The 19,553-nt window shown below is 30.2% G+C and overlaps 1 protein-coding gene across 7 annotated transcripts in view; it reads right to left on the bottom strand.

Moving 5' to 3' along the window:
* LOC107456505 (semaphorin-1A) overlaps positions 1-19,553 on the bottom strand; it is a 189,637-nt gene that overhangs the window by 133,428 nt on the left and 36,656 nt on the right. For 4 of the 7 annotated variants that reach the window (XM_021146606.4, XM_043048677.3, XM_043048675.3 and 1 more), the window contains exon 1: positions 6,630-7,003. The exons of the other annotated variants lie outside the window; for them this stretch is intronic. The gene's annotated coding sequence lies outside the window, so the exon portion shown is untranslated. Of the gene's footprint in view, positions 1-6,629; positions 7,004-19,553 lie in introns of those variants that run through there. 7 annotated transcript variants of the gene reach the window in all.

Below are 19,553 nucleotides of genomic sequence, written 5' to 3'. Positions count from 1 at the left end.
CACTTTTAGGTAATGAAAAAAAGGCATTAATTTTCATATACGATAAACAATGCAACAAAAAAAAATATCCAATTTATCTAAAAGGTTATCAACTATGTTTTGAACAATTATCTTAAAAGCAAGTGTATATACTGAGTTAGGGAACAAATTAGTAAGAAAGAGCAAAAAAAAATTCCGCACGTGCCATTGCGAAAAAACATGCATAAAAAATGCAATTCTACTTTTTTCTCTTAGTCTGCAGTTCAAAACATGTGTGCTATAAGACATTCATGAAAAATTTCAGATATTTATTTTAGAAACAATATGAGATATTAAGGTGGTGTGAAAAAACCTGATTTTGAGATAAACGCATTTAAAGACTTAAAATCACTAGCTTATCCACTGCTATCACCTTGCACTTAAACTGCACTTATCTTTGAAAATAATTGGTGAACAAACAAAAGTAAAGTATTTTTAGAAAGCTGTGGCAACAGGAATTCTAAATTTATAATTATCTCAATATTGTCCAAAATCACGTTTTTGTAGTATGTGATAATGAAACGTACTTAAGTTCAACATTTTTAGAAGCAAATGCTTCCAAAAAGCCATCGTTTCGTTTTAATGAAGTAGTATTCTTAATATAAATATTAGCATTTTTACTATGAAGTATTTTTAGTTTAATATTCACTAAAAATAAATAAGTAAGGTTGCAAAGCAGTTTTAAAAGTAAAGGCCTTTATTTTGAGGGTCAGAAAGGCGAAACCGTCGAGGAATTCAGAGAATATGCGTTTTTGTGTCTGATTTCGTAACTTAAAATATTGTCTTCACTAACTAATTAAAATAATTGAAGTGACCCTTTCTTAGGTCGAAGCCAAGAAAGTTAAGATCCGATCATTAGATGAAAAGTAATTTAGGGAAATCCACTTTCAATCCGTTTGGTATACGAAACATGTATAAGGGGGCAAGGGGGACCTAGGTGCTTATCCAAATCTTTCAACAAAAATAAGTACTTTTTAAGCACAAATTTTCGGTATTTAGCCTATACTGCTCAACACAGAATATTCATTTCGGACGAATAATGGAAACAAAATCACTCACATTATTAATAATTTCAATTGGCATATTTTAAATTATACAACTTAGTAATGTATCACTTTTAATGTGTTACGCATTAAGTAAATTTAAACAATTCTTAAATTTACGATATTTTATTTAAAAAATTGCCAGAAATTAATTTTTATTTACATAATATTCTATTGATTAATTTTATGAATAAATATAAATTGATCAATTATTTATTAACAAAACAAAATTATGATTTAATATTAATAAGAATGCGCACACGATGTTTGCTAAAGTAGAAATATTTTCTTAGAATACTAAATTTGGAATTTATGCTTACGGAAACTTAGTTTGTTAAAAAAATTTTTTTTTTCTTCAGCCATATAGTTTTACTTTACAACGTTAATATTCTGATTTTCCAAAAGAAACTGTAGTGTATAAGTTGAACCAGAGTTCTTTGTAGGAATAAAAAAGAACAGGGTGCATAATAATTTATCAAAATGTGTAATATCACGTAATAACTGAATTTGATCCTTCACAGTTTTTAAATTACCTTCTTAAACTATATTATCAGGGGTCTGTCCAGACATTTTGTGAAAGGTCCGTTTTTGATAAATTGTGAAAAAATGACTCGTAATTTGTGAATATAAAATAAACGTTAAGTCACATTCTTTCGACCAGGGTCCGCTTTTGTGAACTTGTGCAAATAGGGTCCGTTATTGTAAAACAACTTTTTCAAGAAGTTTTAAAATTGTAAAGACACATAAGATTATGCTCATCAGAGTAAAATTATAATTTAAAAAATTATATTTTAAGAAATAAACAGCAATTGCAGCTACTAAATTAGCGATGCAACATACAAATATTTGGTATTTAGCCTATACTGCTGAACGCAGAATATTAATTTCGGACGAATAAAGGAAGAAGCGTCTGCGGAAGACAAAATTTAGTTTGTTTACGTCTGTCTTTCTTCCCCCCCCCCTTCCTGGGAAGGGTTTATTCGATTAACAAAACAATAATGAAGATAAACAAATTTGTGAAGGGTCCGATTAAAAGATAAATTATTTTGTGAAGGGTCCGTTTCTAAGTTAAAATATTTTGTGAAGGGTCCGTTTTCATGAAAAGATATTTTGTGAAGGGTCCGTTAACGGACCCAAATTTCTTCTAAACAGACCCCTGATTATGCATATATTTCAAAGTAATTTTCTCTCATAATTTTGTGGTTAATAAATAATAACTAAAGGCTATGCTAAGAGACAATCTCTGTGCATATTTTTATCTTAAAGTAAATAAAAAAAATTACCTTTTGATAAACAGCGTAAAAGATTTTTTTTTCTATAATTTATTCTGAAAATTATCATAACATTTGACACTGACATTTTAAGCTGAGTATATTTTTTTTTGTTGGAAAAAAAGTTATTTATTTAAAAAAAGAATAATCTTAAAATTAAAAATCACTAAAAAAAATTAATATTACATCCCTCTCGAAAAAAGAAAACTTATAAAAATTTAATCAGATAGAATAATCCTTGCAAAGTAAGTATTTGTAACAGTAATTAGAATTAAACCTATAAACAAAGACCATTTGTTTGTGTAATTATCATTAATAGTTAATTTCTCTTAAAAATGGTATATGTTTTGTACTAATTTTATGTGTATATTTCAAAGTAATTTTCCCTTATTATCTAAATAAAAGAAAAATTTGTTGCTAATAAATAATAATTAAAGGCATGCTATGAGACAATCTCTGAGCATATATTTTTTTAAAGTAAACCAAAAAAATTTTCTTTTGATAAACAGCGCCAGATCTTTTCATTCTGAATTTCAGATTTCTTCATTCATAATTTATTCTGAAAATTTATTTATTTAACTTTTGAAAAAAAAAGAGGCATTTATTTAAAATAAAGAATAAATTTAAAATTAAAAATCACTTAAAATTTTTTATTAATATACCCCCTTGATTAAACCTATAAACAAAGATAATTTGTTTGAGTAATTATCATTAATAGTTAACTTCTCTTAAAAATGGAATATCAATAAAAAGTTATAGTGCTTTTCAAGGAATGGAGGCTTACTTTTACAAAAAGGGTGCATTTACAGGGATCAAAGGGCAGACAGGGAGGGGCCGCCCTTCAAAAAACGCTTACTGAAATAGCCAACCGCATTTTAGATTATAAAACAATGGCTAAACGTATGCCGATCTTGAACTTAAAAGCCATTTTTAAAACAAGGTAACTAAAATTGATCTACAAATATGGAGCAAGGTCAGCTTTTTTACATAAATCTTTAGAAAGAGGAAAAAATTTAATGTTTCTATTACACCATCAGGACATGTCAGAAGAAGGGGGAAGAAGAGGGGGTTGTCACGTGACGACTGACAGAAACTGCTGTTACTTCATACAATGACCGGTCTATTGTTCTTAAAAAGAGGAAAGATAAAAACACCACCCTTATGCACGCCCCTTACACTGAGCACATTTAGACTGATTAAACAGAAGCAAATAGATTGTTCATTTAGTACTAATAAAGTTTTTTTCTTTCTTTCTTTTTGTGATTCAATAGTCTGCGACAAAACTATCTAGCACTAATATCTTTCTACAAGATATCAGACCTGGCTTTCTGTCACAATATTCCTGATTTGAGAGAATTCAAATCATCCTATTATCTACTACAGTGTTTCCCAAACTTATGACTTCTGTGTACCCTCTCTAAATTTTTCGTAACGCTGTGTACCACTAATAAAAAAATGAATGTATTTTTTCCTATCAAAAATTTTTACAAAAGTTAAAAACCACAACTGGCTGTTGACACCACTAATTATTAACTGCTAACTCTGCAAAAAAATAGCCAATAGAAAATAATATCAATTTTCATGGTTAGCTTTGTTTTTAAAATTTTTTTTTTGAAATTTTCGTTTGTTATCGCATAAGAACGTGTACCCCCGCTAAACTATTCTCGTATCCCTGGGGGTACGCGCACCCCACTTTGGGAAACACTGATCCACTAGATATGACTACAGTCCTTAAAATAATTGAAAGATTTGGACTCTTCGATCTAATATCTCTTTATTTTAATTAATAGTTTATCCAGAAAATTACTTTTGAACACTACTATTACTTTTTCAAAATTACTTTTTAATGGTAAGATGCACAATCACCGTATTTTCATTTAGAAAGATATTAAAACCACAATTTAATATGTTTGATTAATGATGTGAACTCTGTTGCGAATTTTAAATAAATATATATTGGCACGAAGGAATAATAACAAATTGATACTCGTTCAAGTTTCTTAACTATTTATCTCAAAAACTGTTATGAGTTGCTCAGTACTCAGTATCCGGAATTAAAAATAGTCTATTATAATTATTTTTTGCAATAAAATTTACCCATCTGAAAAATTCTAAACATTGGTCGTGATATTGGTCGTAAAATATATGGGTAAATTAAACAATTCTTAACAAAGGTTCGTAAATATTGGTTCAATAAGCGACCATGACAATAGGGATATAAGGAAACTTAGACAAGTACTTAATTTCTATCATTGCTTTTGAATGTAACAAGCAAAATGTCGTACAAAAATTTAATAATGTAATGAAACAAAAATTTTATTTGCTCGAAAAGTATTGTATTTAACTAATTTTAAAATGATCAGAAAATGGACTTTTAGTTTATTTAACACATTATCAGTTCATTTTCCACAAGCCATTTAGTTTTATGCATATTTATCATTGGAAAGCTATGATATCTAAATATATAAAATTATATAATTATGTTTATTTAAAAAGATGCAGCTCGCCATGAGTATTTATACTTAAAAATGGAAAATCTTTATGAGAAAATTAAATATTTTTTTTATTTGGTTCCATTCAAACAAACTACTTATCGTAGCTGCCAACATGGATGGGAAAAAATCCAGTAGATTTTAAGAAATAGTATAAATTCCATGATAATTGTTGCAAAATATACTAAAATATTTTAAACAAAAGGAATTTTACAGACATAAAATAAAAAAACTGCAATATTTTCCCGTTATGTAAGACATTAAACACACTTGAAATGCTATGTATTACTCTTACTCACAATTTCGAAAATTAAATGGCACTTCATTTAACAAATATAGTTAAAATATATTTTTAATTACTTTATAAAGAGAGTTATAAATGAAAATAAACAGAACATTTTAGATACTTTATAAGACAACTTTATTTAAATATTCTAGCAAGCGAGCAGTAATCTGTAGGAAAATTCAATTTCAATAGAGATTTTTTTTTATTTATGAAACTTACTCAATTTTAGTGAATTTTCTAAAATGTACTAAAATTAGAAGAATTTTAAATTAAACCAGCAGACCAAGAGCAACTGGCAAAAATCCAGTGATCTACTGGAAAATCCCAGTAGAGTTGACAGCTAAGTATTTATGTAAGTAGCAATAAAAAAATATTTTAACAACCAAGCTCGGTTGAATATAAAACAAAAAAAAAAAAAAAATTGGATCAAACTGGCTAACCCCGAGATCAAAAATCATGTTTTAGTAATACTTTATTTAAATTTTCTAGCAAGCTTAAGCATACTTCTAGCATACGCTACATTATGTATTAGTAATACTTCATTCAAATATTCCATCAAGCAAGCAATAATCTGTAAGAAAATTCTATTTCAATAGGGATTTCTTTTTTAGGAAACTTACTCAATTTTAGGGAATTTTCTCAAATATATTAAAATCAGGAGAATTTTAATTAAACCAGTAGACCAGGAGACACTGGCAAAAATCCAGTAGAGTTGGCTGCTATGTATATATGTAAATAATAAAAAAAGCTAACATCCAGGCTCGGTTTAATAAAAAAAAAAAAAAAAATTGGATCAAACTGACAAACCCCGAGATCAAAAATATTGCACTGCGGCGAACACGGTCTATTTATAAATGGTAACCTAAAATATTAAATCTATTATTACAAGACTATTAATCATTCTGAGTGAATCAAGTCTTTGTTGGCCTAGCAACAATAAAAATAGAATCCACGATCACAACAATTCTCAGGCAAACACACCAGGCTTAATTGCCAAATCTGATTTTTCAAACAGCGTTTTGATGAACAACCTTACATCAAATATACATTGACAACCAAAATACCACGCTTTTCATATATTTTTATGAGAAAATTAATATATTTAAAAAAAAAACATCAATAAAATATTTCTTATCCTTACTAATACTATCATTTTAAATTGTAGACTTAATAACAATATTTAGCCCAAATTTATTGGAGTTTCGGCATTATATTATGAATCATTAGTCGTTTGACCTTCAGTGTAGCAAACTACGCGTAGTTCAGGAAAATGTACAAAATTAGTAAATAAAATCGCTATTTATTTTTATTATTAACAAACACAGCGACTCGATTTAAATAAAATGTTATATCATTTCAAAATGAAATGATCGGAAAACGCACATATTCAAGTAACCGATAAAACAAACATATTAAATCGAGTCATAATAAACGACAATGGGTAAATATCAGTGTCTCCGATTCGATTAAAAAATCTAATCTAAATGAATAATAAAAACACACTTAACCATGAACTTACTTTTGCCTTCTTTTGTATCTAAGAAAATCCAAGATAAAATACGTTTCCGATAAGCACTGGAAATACTAGCTTAAAGCAAACACCATAAGAAATTGCACAGTATCTTCTCCTAGTAATCCCCTTTGGAGATACGCCAAATTTTCACACTACACTCGCATTTTAAGAACGCCACTGATTTCGAACACAATTTCAACGCGAAAATCACGAATTACGATCTTAGATGCATAATCCACTGATTATAAAAGATTCTTAAGGTGCAACCAGGAATTTTTAACAACGATTTTGTCAACGCCACATTACATACGCTACAAGCTCAAAAACAGTAATAATAAAACAACCCAATGGATTCATACAAGACCCCGTGCTCATTGGTCGATATTTTCGATCACGTGGTAGCTAACTTTCAGCTGCAGTAGTGTCATCTACTGGGAAAAATCAAAACTAGTCAGAGTAATAAGTAATGGATGGGAGTTCTTCATTATGACTAAAAAATAAGTCGCATTTTTAAAGAAAAAAAAAAGGGGGGGGGGAGTTTTCTTATATTTCTTTGGTATTAATATTTTTTACGGTCAATTGTTACAAATTGATTTTAATTTTTTTCTCTTTTTTTTAAAGCTATCATATATTTGTTCAATAAAAGAAAAAACAATTCAAGTATTTACATTTACTTAACTTTAATATTTTTTAGCAAAACTTTAATATTTTTTAACATATGTTAATCATCATAATTAATGAAATTATTGATTATAATAATTTTATAACGTGTTAAAGATCAATAATGATAATTATTAATCCATAGAAATAAGTGCAATGATCAATTCAATGATGAATGCAATGATTTATACAAGTTAAGTATGATCAAAGTCAGAGCGCAATATTATTATTAGTTATTAGTAAAGTCGGATCACATTATAGGAGTTTCTTTTAATAAATAATTAAATGATTAAAATCAAAGGATACAAGCTCAATGCAATCAATAAAAGACATAAAATTATACCAAATAATATTAACAATTTTACTTTTCTTCTTGCCTATCCAAAATTCCATAAGAAAAACCTAACTAAATTCAGAATAAATTCGTAATCATTAAATAAATTCGTAATTAATTGATTCGTAATCTTTAAATAAATGTGATTGATATTTAATGACTGTCATTATTACCTAATGTACAGTAATTTTAGACAGTCATTGTTTGCAATATTGTTCTTCTTCTCCAAGAATATAGATTCTTTAAATCATTTGATGACCTTCCTGCAAATTTCTCCTTTTTCAGATTTAATTGATAATCTTTTATTAATTTTGATGATTCTGAAATTTTAGCTAAGGAATATTATATATAACCTAGCTACAACAATATTTTGGGGACCAAAAAATTCTATTGTTGTAGAGGAATATATTGATATATCAAGGGCCTACATAATTTGGGGACACAATAAGTTTTTTTTAAAATTATTATGTTATATATGTATTAACTATAAATGTATTTATATATTATGCAGAAAATTTATTTGCAGAGTGGCTATCATGGTTAAATATTTAAAAATAATTGAAATAAATTCAGAAAGTAAAATCGTAAACATAGCTAAAAACCATTTTTATTGAAAATAATTTGATATTTTTGTTCATTCGTTATTTTGGTGCTCTACCCTCCCTCTACGGAAAAAAAAAATTCTCTTTTAGGTGTTAATGTGATGCGTGTGGTCATTTGTGACTCATGGTCAGCTTTTAACATGAAGGAAATGAAATCAGATAGGAATGTTACAACTGTGACTTCTAAAAGAGATAAGGGAGGTAATTCTAAGAATGGAAGCTCTTGGGGTGGTCAGTGGGGAGTCTCCTCTTGTAAGAAAGGAGGGGGAAAATGGCAAAAGTTGATAAAATAAGTATTTTTTTTTATTATTTGAAAACCAATAATAAATGGAGAAAAAAAGGTTGAAATTTGGAAAAAAAAATCCTTTTACAGAGATTTAGAGTGATTCATATAATGTCGTAATATTGAGAGGAGCATGACATTAATTCATATGCAAGTTCGTCGGGACCACAAAACATTATAGTAATAAAGGGAATTTTTGTTGTATTGGATATCGTAGTAGCTAGAGTTTACTGTATATATATATAATAAGTAAATAAATACAAGAAAACACGAAGAAAGTTAAGAAAATTTGCGCTTTTGTTTTCATATTTTGCAATCTGGCAATCTTTCTGCGAAAACATTTTTAAATCATTCTTGAAAAATTTCCCGTCCATGTAAGTAGATCTGATTTTGCTACTCGCTTTATAGTCCATTTTTTATACTGTTTTTTCTTTTATTTTATTTTCTGTTTTCACATGTTATTTTTACTTTTTGTGTTCTATTTTATTTGTTGTAATATTTGTAAAAAAAAATTTTGAGTGCTCCTCACACTATTGTATTAATATATTTTGCTTTGGCTTTATTGATACAATATCAGAAAGCACTCTGTTTTGCGGATATAATCGTGTGGGCTGATGAAAAGATTATATCTTTTTTTTCCGGTTTTTTTTAAATAAAATTTCATCCTCTTTTTTTTTTTTTAAACTTTGTTTGTTATTTTTTTACTTATTATTCCCCCCCCCCCTTTTTTTCATATGTCTATAATTTTTCTTTGTTTTATCTTCATTTTGAACTTATATATATATATATATATACATACAGTAGAGTCCCGATTATCCGAGTTAATGGGGACCGCAACAAACTCGGATAACTGAAAAACTCGGTTAAAAGAGTATAAAAACGGAAGGAAAAAGAGAAGGTATAGATGTAATATATTTAAGAAATACAAAATGTATACGAGTATACCACATACAATTCATATTATAATTAAAAAGCTTACTTAAAAACATTTAAAAAGCATACTTTACGAGAATTAAATAGTTTTTACTTAAAAAAAGTCCTTAATCGTTTTTCGTTCTACGCAACTTTAGCGCTTTTCTGTAGTAATGTTTCGCCTTTTTTAGGGATAACAGGAAGGCTGGTGTCGCCTCTTTTTGTTGTTCTATATATTCAATAGTACATTCGATAGCTTTTAGTCCATCTGTATGAGAGATTTTTATATGTTGATTTTAATAATCTCTGTCTTCATCATCTTCGCTAGATTCATTATCATCATTGACGATATTAAAGATAATTTCATCAGACCAAGTTGTTGGATTTTGTTTTTCTGAGTGTTTGGAAGATAAAATTCAGATTTATTTTTCAGCGGTTTTTTTAAAAATAAACTAGAACAAAAAAAATCCTTGAAATATTTGATAGCTCGATTAAAGCGGAAACTCGGATAACCGGGGCTCGAATCGGGACTCTACTGTATATATATATATATATATATATATATATATATATATATATATATATATATATATATATATATATATATATATATATATATATATATATATATATATATATATATATATATATATATATATATATATATATATATATATATATATATATATATATATACACTTTTTCGTGTTTGATCACAGAACTGTCATTTTTCACTACATGGTATTTTTTCGTAATTAGCCCATGCTAATTATTTACTAAGCAGATTGTTACTACTTATTAGAATATTAAGTAGAACTAAATAAAACCCGATTTCAAGTTTATATGATAATTTGTTTCAAGGTTATGAGCATTTTTATGCAGCTGCTTACTTTTCGCTACTCAAAAAATTAGCAAATTTCAGAAATCTTATATTTTTTAGAAATAAGTCAAATTTGTTTCTTACGCAATTTTAATTCTGAATCGAATAAAATCAAATGCAAATAAAAACATTTATTGTTTGAAAGTTACATGCATTTTTTTGAATTTCACCCTATGAGATATGTTTTTATATTTAAACTAATGCTCGTAGCAACTAAACAATTAGTTTTACTTAGCTCGGTATTATAAGTTAAATGGGAAATATTTTACTCAATCTTTTTTAAAGGCATTATTTCAAATCGTTCTCTCTCAGACATTTTCCTCTCATAAAATTGCTCACATCTTCAAAACAAATGCTTCTATCAACTTGTGGTTAGTTTTATTCGACTGAGTGTAAAAAATGCATAAAAACTGGTACCTACCTTTAAAATTTTATGTTATTAAACGATTGTTGATTCTTGATTACATTGATTAAAAATATTAAAATAACTATTTTTTGTGGAACTCTGATGTGATGGACAATATCGGAAGTTCTTTCCAGAATCAGCATCAAAAATTTATTAAAAAACTATTAGTTTTATGAAATCTGACAAAATGTTTAAAAATACAGAATCTTATTGAGTTTATGTAAAGATTTGTAAGATTGTTGTTGTTGTTGTTGTTACTTTACGTCGCACTTAGAGCTGCACAATGGGCTATTGGCGACGGTCTGGGAAACATCCCGGAGGATGATCCGAAGACATGCCATCACAATTTCGATCCTCTGCGGAAGGGATGGCACCCCCGCTTCGGTAGCCCGACGACCTGCGCGCGAAGTCGAGCACTTCACGGTAGAACAGTTTAACGAGGACCAATACCGCACACCCTCGGTCCCTACGCAGACTGATCCAAGTGGTCACCCACCCGCACACTGACCGTAGCCAGTGATGCTTGACTTCGGTGATCTGCTGGGAACCGTGTCTTAACGATCAGTCCACTGCAGGACAGGAAGTGTAAAATGGCACACCTTAGGTAGATAAATAAATACCTCAACAACTATATAAATCCACACTTGAGGTTGAAACAAAAATAACCTCAAGTAGAACATCGAACACCTCACGTTCATAAGAAACAACAAATCCAACGGTTGAAAAATACATTTGAGGTTGATCTATAATAACTTGATGTGTAAAATGACGCACCTTAAATTGAGAAAAAAAAACCTCTACAAGCATTAAAATATGTACTTGAAGTTGAAATATAGTAACCTGAGGTAGAACATAAAATACCTCAATATTATAAATTTCATTTTACAACTGTGAAAAAAAAAACACTTGAGGTCGAGCCAGAATAACCTGAAGTGTTAAATGAAACATCTTGGGTTGTTTCTGTAAATATTTCCACAGGTGTAAAAGAATACACTTCAGGTTGGTAAGTTGTTGTTGTTGTTGCTTATCCTCACTGTCTGACGGAGACGAGTTCGTTGACTGAAAGCAAGTCGAAGACTAGGAGAGGATTACTAAAGAGATCCTCCTTAGAGAGTCCCATGCAATCCTAGAGGTGCTCAGGAGAAGCCTGATGAATTTGGCGCTTGGTGCAGGTTACGAAGGTTTTCCTGCCCTCGTTGAAAGTGATGCGCTTGATGTGACCACTAGCAAGCCTTGATAGATTAGTCCGGGTACGTCTGTCACAAGGGAGGTCAAGGGACAAACCCGGTTTTGATCCCTTGTACCAATTATGGGTTGGGAGTGTTTTCCGCTCCTCCGAGATTTTTGATTTTTCCAGAGAGTATAACTCCAAAAAAGTAAGTGTGGAAGAGGGAGTTGCTGTAATCCTGCAACCCTCCTTAGCAAGAATATCGGCCATTTCATTCACGCGGAGATTCACATGGGAAGGATTGGTAAATAATAACCTGAGGTTGAAAACGAAGCACCTTAAAGTAGTAAATATCTACCTTTTCACAGATGTAAGTTGAAACACCTCATGTTGATACATATATACCTCTGGAGGTATATTTATGGTATATTTGAGGTAAATTTTGAGGTATTCATTTGCACCCTTTTCAAACCTAACGACCTATTTAAATAACTTCATTTATACCTTTGAAATATACCTCATTTATACCTAAAAAATACTTCATCTTTTCCTTGAAGGAAGTACATTCATGTGATATTTCCTCCCAAATAGCAAAATAAGGTTTATTTTAACTCAGGAAAAACTTTTTAATGTAAACCTGAAAAGGTTTGTTATACGGTTTACTTGTAAACCTTCAAACGAGATCTGCGACAATCTGCTCCATTCTACGCACATTACCCTGATCCAAAACCTTGTAAAACAACCTTCTATACAAAAACCTTAAATCGAGGTTGACTTTGGATTTTCAAACGTGAAAAAAATCCTTTAAAAAAAGCTAGTCTCAAGGTGAAAATAATTTTAAATCTAGGTAATTACAAGGTTTCTTTTCGCAACGTCTTGTATGCTCAGCTAAATTTCCCCTTGTCATGAAATTTTAATGGACACTGCAATTTGATCCTATCGCTAGTGTGGCGTCAGCTAAAACGTCATGATGAACCTAAGTGACCATTGTGCCTAAGTGACAATACTTTTTAAAAAAAGCTTTAAAAAATAATTTTTAATCCTTTTAGGATGAAAGGTTTGAAACTGCAATATTTTTCCTTTATTGAAAAAAGGTTTTCAGTACAAATATTTTCGTGACAATAAAAAGAGAATTCCGACACAAGGTTGTCACAAGGTTACGCGCTTTCTTGACTCAGAACTACCTTAATTTTGTCCAGATGAAGGCGAGAATCTGAGAGAGGATCAGCGTGGGGGTTTAAATGCATTACTGAAACAGTACAAGACTGACTTTAATCGGAGGAAGATCCTACTTCCTTCATAGAACACCGAATCGATACAGGTGATGCCCCTCCAGCGGCTACAGTACCTTGCACACTTTCTCCCGCCAGAAAGGCAATTTTGAGGAAACATATCGATTCACTTCTCGAATCTAGTATAATTAAAGAATATGATTTTCCCTACGCGTCTCCAGTAGTTCTGTTGCCAAGGCCAAATGGCGAATTTAGACTGTGCATTGACGACCAAAAAATGAATTTCATTACAAAATCGAATCCATACCCAAGGACGATCTTTTGCAGTATGCTTAACAGACTGTTTGTGTCGTAACTACCACTACGGTTATTAAACATCAATTCATTGGTATATAAGACATGCAAACTTGATTCAATCTTGCGGTACCATTTGAGAGACGAAGGTTGGCATTGTCTAATGGTCTTTCCCCACATGTCAACTATTGATCTAAAGTAAAAGTACCGAGTCAAAATGTTTCCTTCTGACGAAGACAAAACAGCTTTTGAGTGTCCAACGCTTCACAAGAATGCCTTTTGGATCTAGCCACCTTCCAGAGGCTAATGGACTTGCTTCAAAATAGATTAACACCTTAGCTTGTCTTGATGACATCATTGTACTTTCGATGAACATTTTGATGATTTGCATCTTGTGTTTGAATGACTCAAAAAGTTCAATTTGCATGCCAATCGTTGCAGATCTCAATTTGCTTGCCCAACAATGAAGTACATGGGTCATCATATCACAAGTTCTGGAATTGAAGTGAATCCTGATAAAGTGAAAGCTGTGGTAAAAATTCCTCCTCCAAAGAGCACAACCCAAGTCAAAATGCGATAGCACCGTCTTGAAATCACATCCGCATGATCTTGGGACGCTAGAGTCAAAAAGGTTCGTTTCATATTTGATAAGATGGGAAGGGAGAATCACGCGATGCCAAAATTTTTGATGGCTTTCGATTGATGAATCAACATAATCTTGATGGTAACTATCAATAATTCCATCATGAACCATTATGTTTTTTGATGGCAACCAACATAAGTAACCATCACCCCAATGTAAGAAATTCGGACTGATTTATGATGGTCCAACATAAGAATAGCAACTTGTTCTGATGGTTTGTTCCTGTTGTTCCATCACATTTTCTTAGAAATCAAATGTAACGATCACGAATCACCATCACCCCACTGTAGGAATTCGGACTGATTTATGTGATGAGCCAACATAAAAAAAACCAAACTGTTTTGATTGTATATTTCTGCTGAATCAACAAGAATTTCCAATAAACCATCACAGAAATGTCTTGTTGGAACCATCATGTACCCCCACAAATCATCATGGACCATTGTCAACATTTTTTGATGGGACAAGAATTTTGACTTGGGTAAGCAATTCCAAAGTTTCTCACAGGCACGCAGCTGAGATCTCAAGAGTAATGTTACTGAGAAACGGCCATTTTGGCGGTGGGAGAAAGTAGAACTGAGAGCCTTGGATGAGACAGAAACCATTTGTTCTTGGAACAGATGCTTCAAGTTATGCCTTAGGTGCAGTCCTTATCTAAGGTAGGTATATAGGTACTTTATTTACGTCGCACTAGAGCTGCACAATGGGTAATTGGTGACGGTCTGGGAAACATCCCTCAGGATGATCCGAAGACATGACATCGCAATTTTGATCCACTGCAGAGGGGATGGCTCCCCTGATATGGTAACCCGACGACCTGAGCGTGAAGTCTAGCACTTTACGGTGGAACAGTTTATCGAGGACTGATACCGCACACCCTCGGCCCCTTTGTAGACTGATCCACATGGTCACCAACCCGCACACTGACAGCAGCCAGAGATGGTTGACTATGGTGTTTTACCTGGATTATTTTTTAACTATCAGTCCACTGCTTAATAATTAGAATTGGTGTTTGTTATGTGTGCTATTGGTGTGCTAGTAAAATGTTTGACACAAACTTTTTTTCTTCATAGCCAAACCAATAGCTTATAACTTATAACCCAGTATATAACCAATAGCTTATAACGAGTTACTAAAATTACGTAAAAACATCTCTTATAAATTAAATAATCAATTAGTAATAATAGGTCAGGCTCATCATTATTAACAATAAATAAAAAAAAAAACACAATTTTGACATTAAAAAATGATTCTTATTAACAAAGTGCTAAGTAAATACACCTCTAAATAAAAAAAATTAGTTAATACGTGGAATTAATACATGAATAATCATATATGAGTATAGTAAAATAATTCTATTATAATAGCAGTACGAAGTGGCATGCAAATCCGATTGTTGAATCAGAAGTTATTCATGTTGCATTTAGTTACCGACGATACTGTTGAATTACGTAGAATTAATTAATTCAAACCTGCCAACTTTTGCTTGCATTTCAACATTAATTTTCATTGCTGACTAACATTGAATTGCAAAACAGTCATTAATAAGGAAAGAACACTTAAAAAATGATTAGTTCAACTTTAACCATTCATTTAAAATTCCTCCTAATCAAAGCAAATGTGTTTAAAATAATGAACGTAATTACAGAACCATGAAATATGCGTAAAACCTTATAAAATATAATTGTAAAAATCCATCTTATGTTTTTTTGTTGTTGTTTGTTTATGCAATAATTAGAATCATCATTAATCTATGTCTCATTAAACAATTTTAATTCGGTTTCGAAAAATAAAAAAAATAAAAAAAACTGAAAAAATAAAAAAAACTAATCCCCTTAGTTGAGAAAAACTACTAGAACCTAGAAGCATGTCACGTGTGTAGCATTAAAGAAATTTTGGTCGATTTTCAATAAATTTTTTTTACTTACGATAATACTAATTGAGCCTCTCTTTTGCATCGCCCCTAATTTGTATAGATTCATGCTTCTTTCCCGAGTTGGTATTAAAGGCAACACATCTTTGTTAATTACTTCAAATCCCACACGTTTAATACTATTCATCAAATTTAGTTCTTTTTTTTTTTACACTTTTCCAGTTTATAACCAAACGATAAATTTTGTAGAAAAAAAGAAGGAAAAAATTCCCTTTCGTTCACGGTTAATTTACCAAACGATTTTTTTCTTCTTCTCTCTTGATGCCAAAAATGGAAAAAGAGAAACGTTGAATTTTTTCTTTTTCACTTCCTTTTCTCCGTTACGTTGATGAGTTTTGCATTTTTAAATTAAAAAAAAAATTTAAAATAACAGAGAATGAGATAATAGAAGAAGCTAGTATTTAATTTGTACGGAAATTTCAAAGGCAAAGTTCCGTGCGTAAACGTAAAAATACCCTTTTAGGCTTAAAGAAAAGAATTAGTTCTTTAGACAGACGATTTTTACTGAACCATTTTTGCTCTTTAGAGTAAATGTTCTTTTTGGTGATTTTCCTCGTAAGTTAACTTTGAAAAAGAACAGGTGAACATAAACTATAAAAATGCATCTAACTTCTTTAAGTCGCGAAAAATCTTAACAGGAGAATTATAAAGTTTCATTAACAGAATATTCTAAGTTGAGAGAATAAAAACGATTTATAATTAATGAATTTTTACCAGTATAATTTTGTATTGATTTTGGATCAGTAAATGCTTTAAATTTTTAAAAGAACTGTTTAGGTATCTGAAATACAATTGTAAAATTTTTTTTTTCGCATTTATGCGACAGATTACTCACACTTGAGTTGAACCTCATTAACGCGAAACAGCTTAATGTGAAATATCGCTTTACACGAAACACATGTTTAGTCTCGTTAGTCAGCAGTTGTTGTATTTTACATGTTTAACAAGAAATTTTCAAGCTGATTATCGCTCAACGTGAAAGGAAACTGCACAGGTAATAAGCACGTGAACAAAATCTCACTCATTCATTTTGTGGAATGCTATTTCTATTTTTTCTTTCTTTGTTCGAAGTATCAGATGCAGAAATAAATAAAATAGTTAAAACGAAAAAGTTTAATAAAATAGTTACAACTTTTAAACTTATTTTAATTTCTTTGGTTCGTAATAGTATTGTTTGCCCGCATTAATAGTAACGTAATAAATTGTTTTCGTGATGTATCGGATAAGACGAAATTCGGTTAACACGAAATAATTATGATAGTCCCGCGTTAACGAGGTTCGACTGTATTTTCGAAAAGAAACATCGAAGGCGATGTTGGATTTTGTAAAAGAGTATTCAGAATGTTGATATATTTCATTTTGAGCAACAAAAATAACAACCGATGTAAAATTAGTTTTTTGAGAAAACATTACTATACACAGGTACGAAAGAAAATGCGAGATTTGGAGTAGAAGTTGGCAGTATTTTCGTCTGTAACGATTGCAGAAGGACACGTTTCAAAATGCCTCGGGCAGGAAGATAACAAAACTAGGCATCAAAACGTGTAGTGAATGATTTGTTATTTATAATTCCTTCGCCCCATTTCTATATTTTAACGGCAGTAATAACAATTCGGTCAGACTGGGGTAGTAACCAAACTTTCAGTTACGGCACCTTTTCTGAGTAACCTCGTTTTCTCCATTCCTCATAATTGCTGAAATCCATTAAGTTCTAAGGTATAAAACACAAGGGAGTGTACTAAGTTTACCATAAACAAGTAATATAAATTTAAAGTCAATTTCTACTTAGGTCAACGAAGAAAATTTTTATTTTAGTTACCTTTTATCAAATAATTAAAATTTTTTGCCCATATAAATCTAAAATTAATTAATTAAATTTAATTAATTTGATTAATTAAATTTAATGAATGAATTGATATTTGAAAAAACTGTATTAACATCAAGTGTCATCTATTACAAGAATAAAAATATGTATTTGAACTTGAATCTATACATAATAATAAACGCGGCTACGTGTGTGTCTGTAATCACAATATATCGCTCCAGAAGCCTCGCCCAGGCACGAAACTCGGCACATAATTGTGTTTTGACATACTGAAGAAGTATTTTTTTTCTTTTTCAAAAATTTGGATTAGTTTTTTAGTTATCAGTCATTTTGTAAGAAAACCTAAGCTTTTTCGTCTTCAAAGAGCCATATTCAAAAAACTATTAAAAAATGCGTATCTCTTATAAATGTATGCTAATGCGAACCTTACAATTGAAATATTAATTTTCGACATCTTAAATCAATATTATACGAAGGAATTAATAATTTAATTGTAAGGTTCGCGTTAGTTTACATTCATCAAAGTGGAGAAAAGTTTAACTTTTGTATTAAAAATGTGGCAAAATATTCGATACGTAAATAGAACGCTTCGCTTTTATATATGTATTTGTCGCTGTTCATCTGGATATGAAGACAAAATTGCAGGACAGGAACACTTTAATTGTCAACTAATCTTCAGATTTCCTGCTATGTTTTAAAAAACTTTACTTGTGAAAACCTTTAGCGTGGCGGACAGCTGGCCGCCTTGAGCGGCTAGTAGATGAATAAAAAGTAGTTTATTAACGATTGAAAATTTGAACAAGATATATATATATATATATATATATATATATATATATATATATATATATATATATATATATTTCGCTTTTCTCTCATCCCTATTAAATGAATGAATTAATGTTTGAAACAGCTGTATTAACATCAAGTGTCATGCACTGCAAGTTGATATACCAATGAATGAGAGGCTAGTATAATGATTATACAAAGAAACAAACATTTTTTTTTAAAACTGTAAACACAATGACAGTTATTGTTCTGAAAACAGTAAGAAAATATATTTGTATTCATAAAATATTTTAGTGAATGGAAAATAAGTTTTATCTACAAAGCCAAAACTGAATCAAAATCGAGATGTTACTCTCGAAAATCTTATATTTTATACTTATCTGTGTAGCAAAGAAATAACACGAAAGCTAAAATAATGGCTTTCCGGGTTTTATTTATCGAATTCCTCAGAATGACAAGTTAATTTATCAAATAGTTTGAAGGGGTGGCTGATTACATTCAGTGAACAATTTTTGTTTTCATTTCTTTCGAAAAAGTTACTTTCTTTCAAAACATTCGATTTTCGTATTTTGTTAAAAAAAGAAGGAAGCTAGATGTGTAAGGAATATACAATTAAAAAAGAAGAGATTATATTAACAGTTTTTAAATTTTATTGTGCAAAGAAAACTAGCTACTACCTTAACTCGTCTTCTATAGTCAAATTGTTTTAATTATCAAGTGATACTATATTGTTTTTACGACACTGTTTGAACTTGTTTACGTTCTTGCATATATTGGTTAACATTGTAATGCAACACGTTAAAAATAAATACAAATAGGAAGTATATGAAAAAAATCTCCACAATAAAAACCCGTTACATGTATGTTTAAATATAAAAGTATTGCATACCAACTCGTGCAAAACATGTCATTATTAAAACACTACAATGGGTCTAATAATTTGGTGTACCAATATAATATCTGTGTACC

The sequence above is a fragment of the Parasteatoda tepidariorum genome, chromosome 8 (genome assembly GCF_982258835.1).
Source record: "Parasteatoda tepidariorum strain Cologne lab strain chromosome 8, Ptep-v5.0, whole genome shotgun sequence".
In the NCBI taxonomy this organism is placed as follows: domain Eukaryota; kingdom Metazoa; phylum Arthropoda; class Arachnida; order Araneae; family Theridiidae; genus Parasteatoda; species Parasteatoda tepidariorum.
The sequence above is the reverse complement of the archived record's forward strand: the minus strand, read 5'-3'. Positions and strand labels throughout refer to the sequence as shown.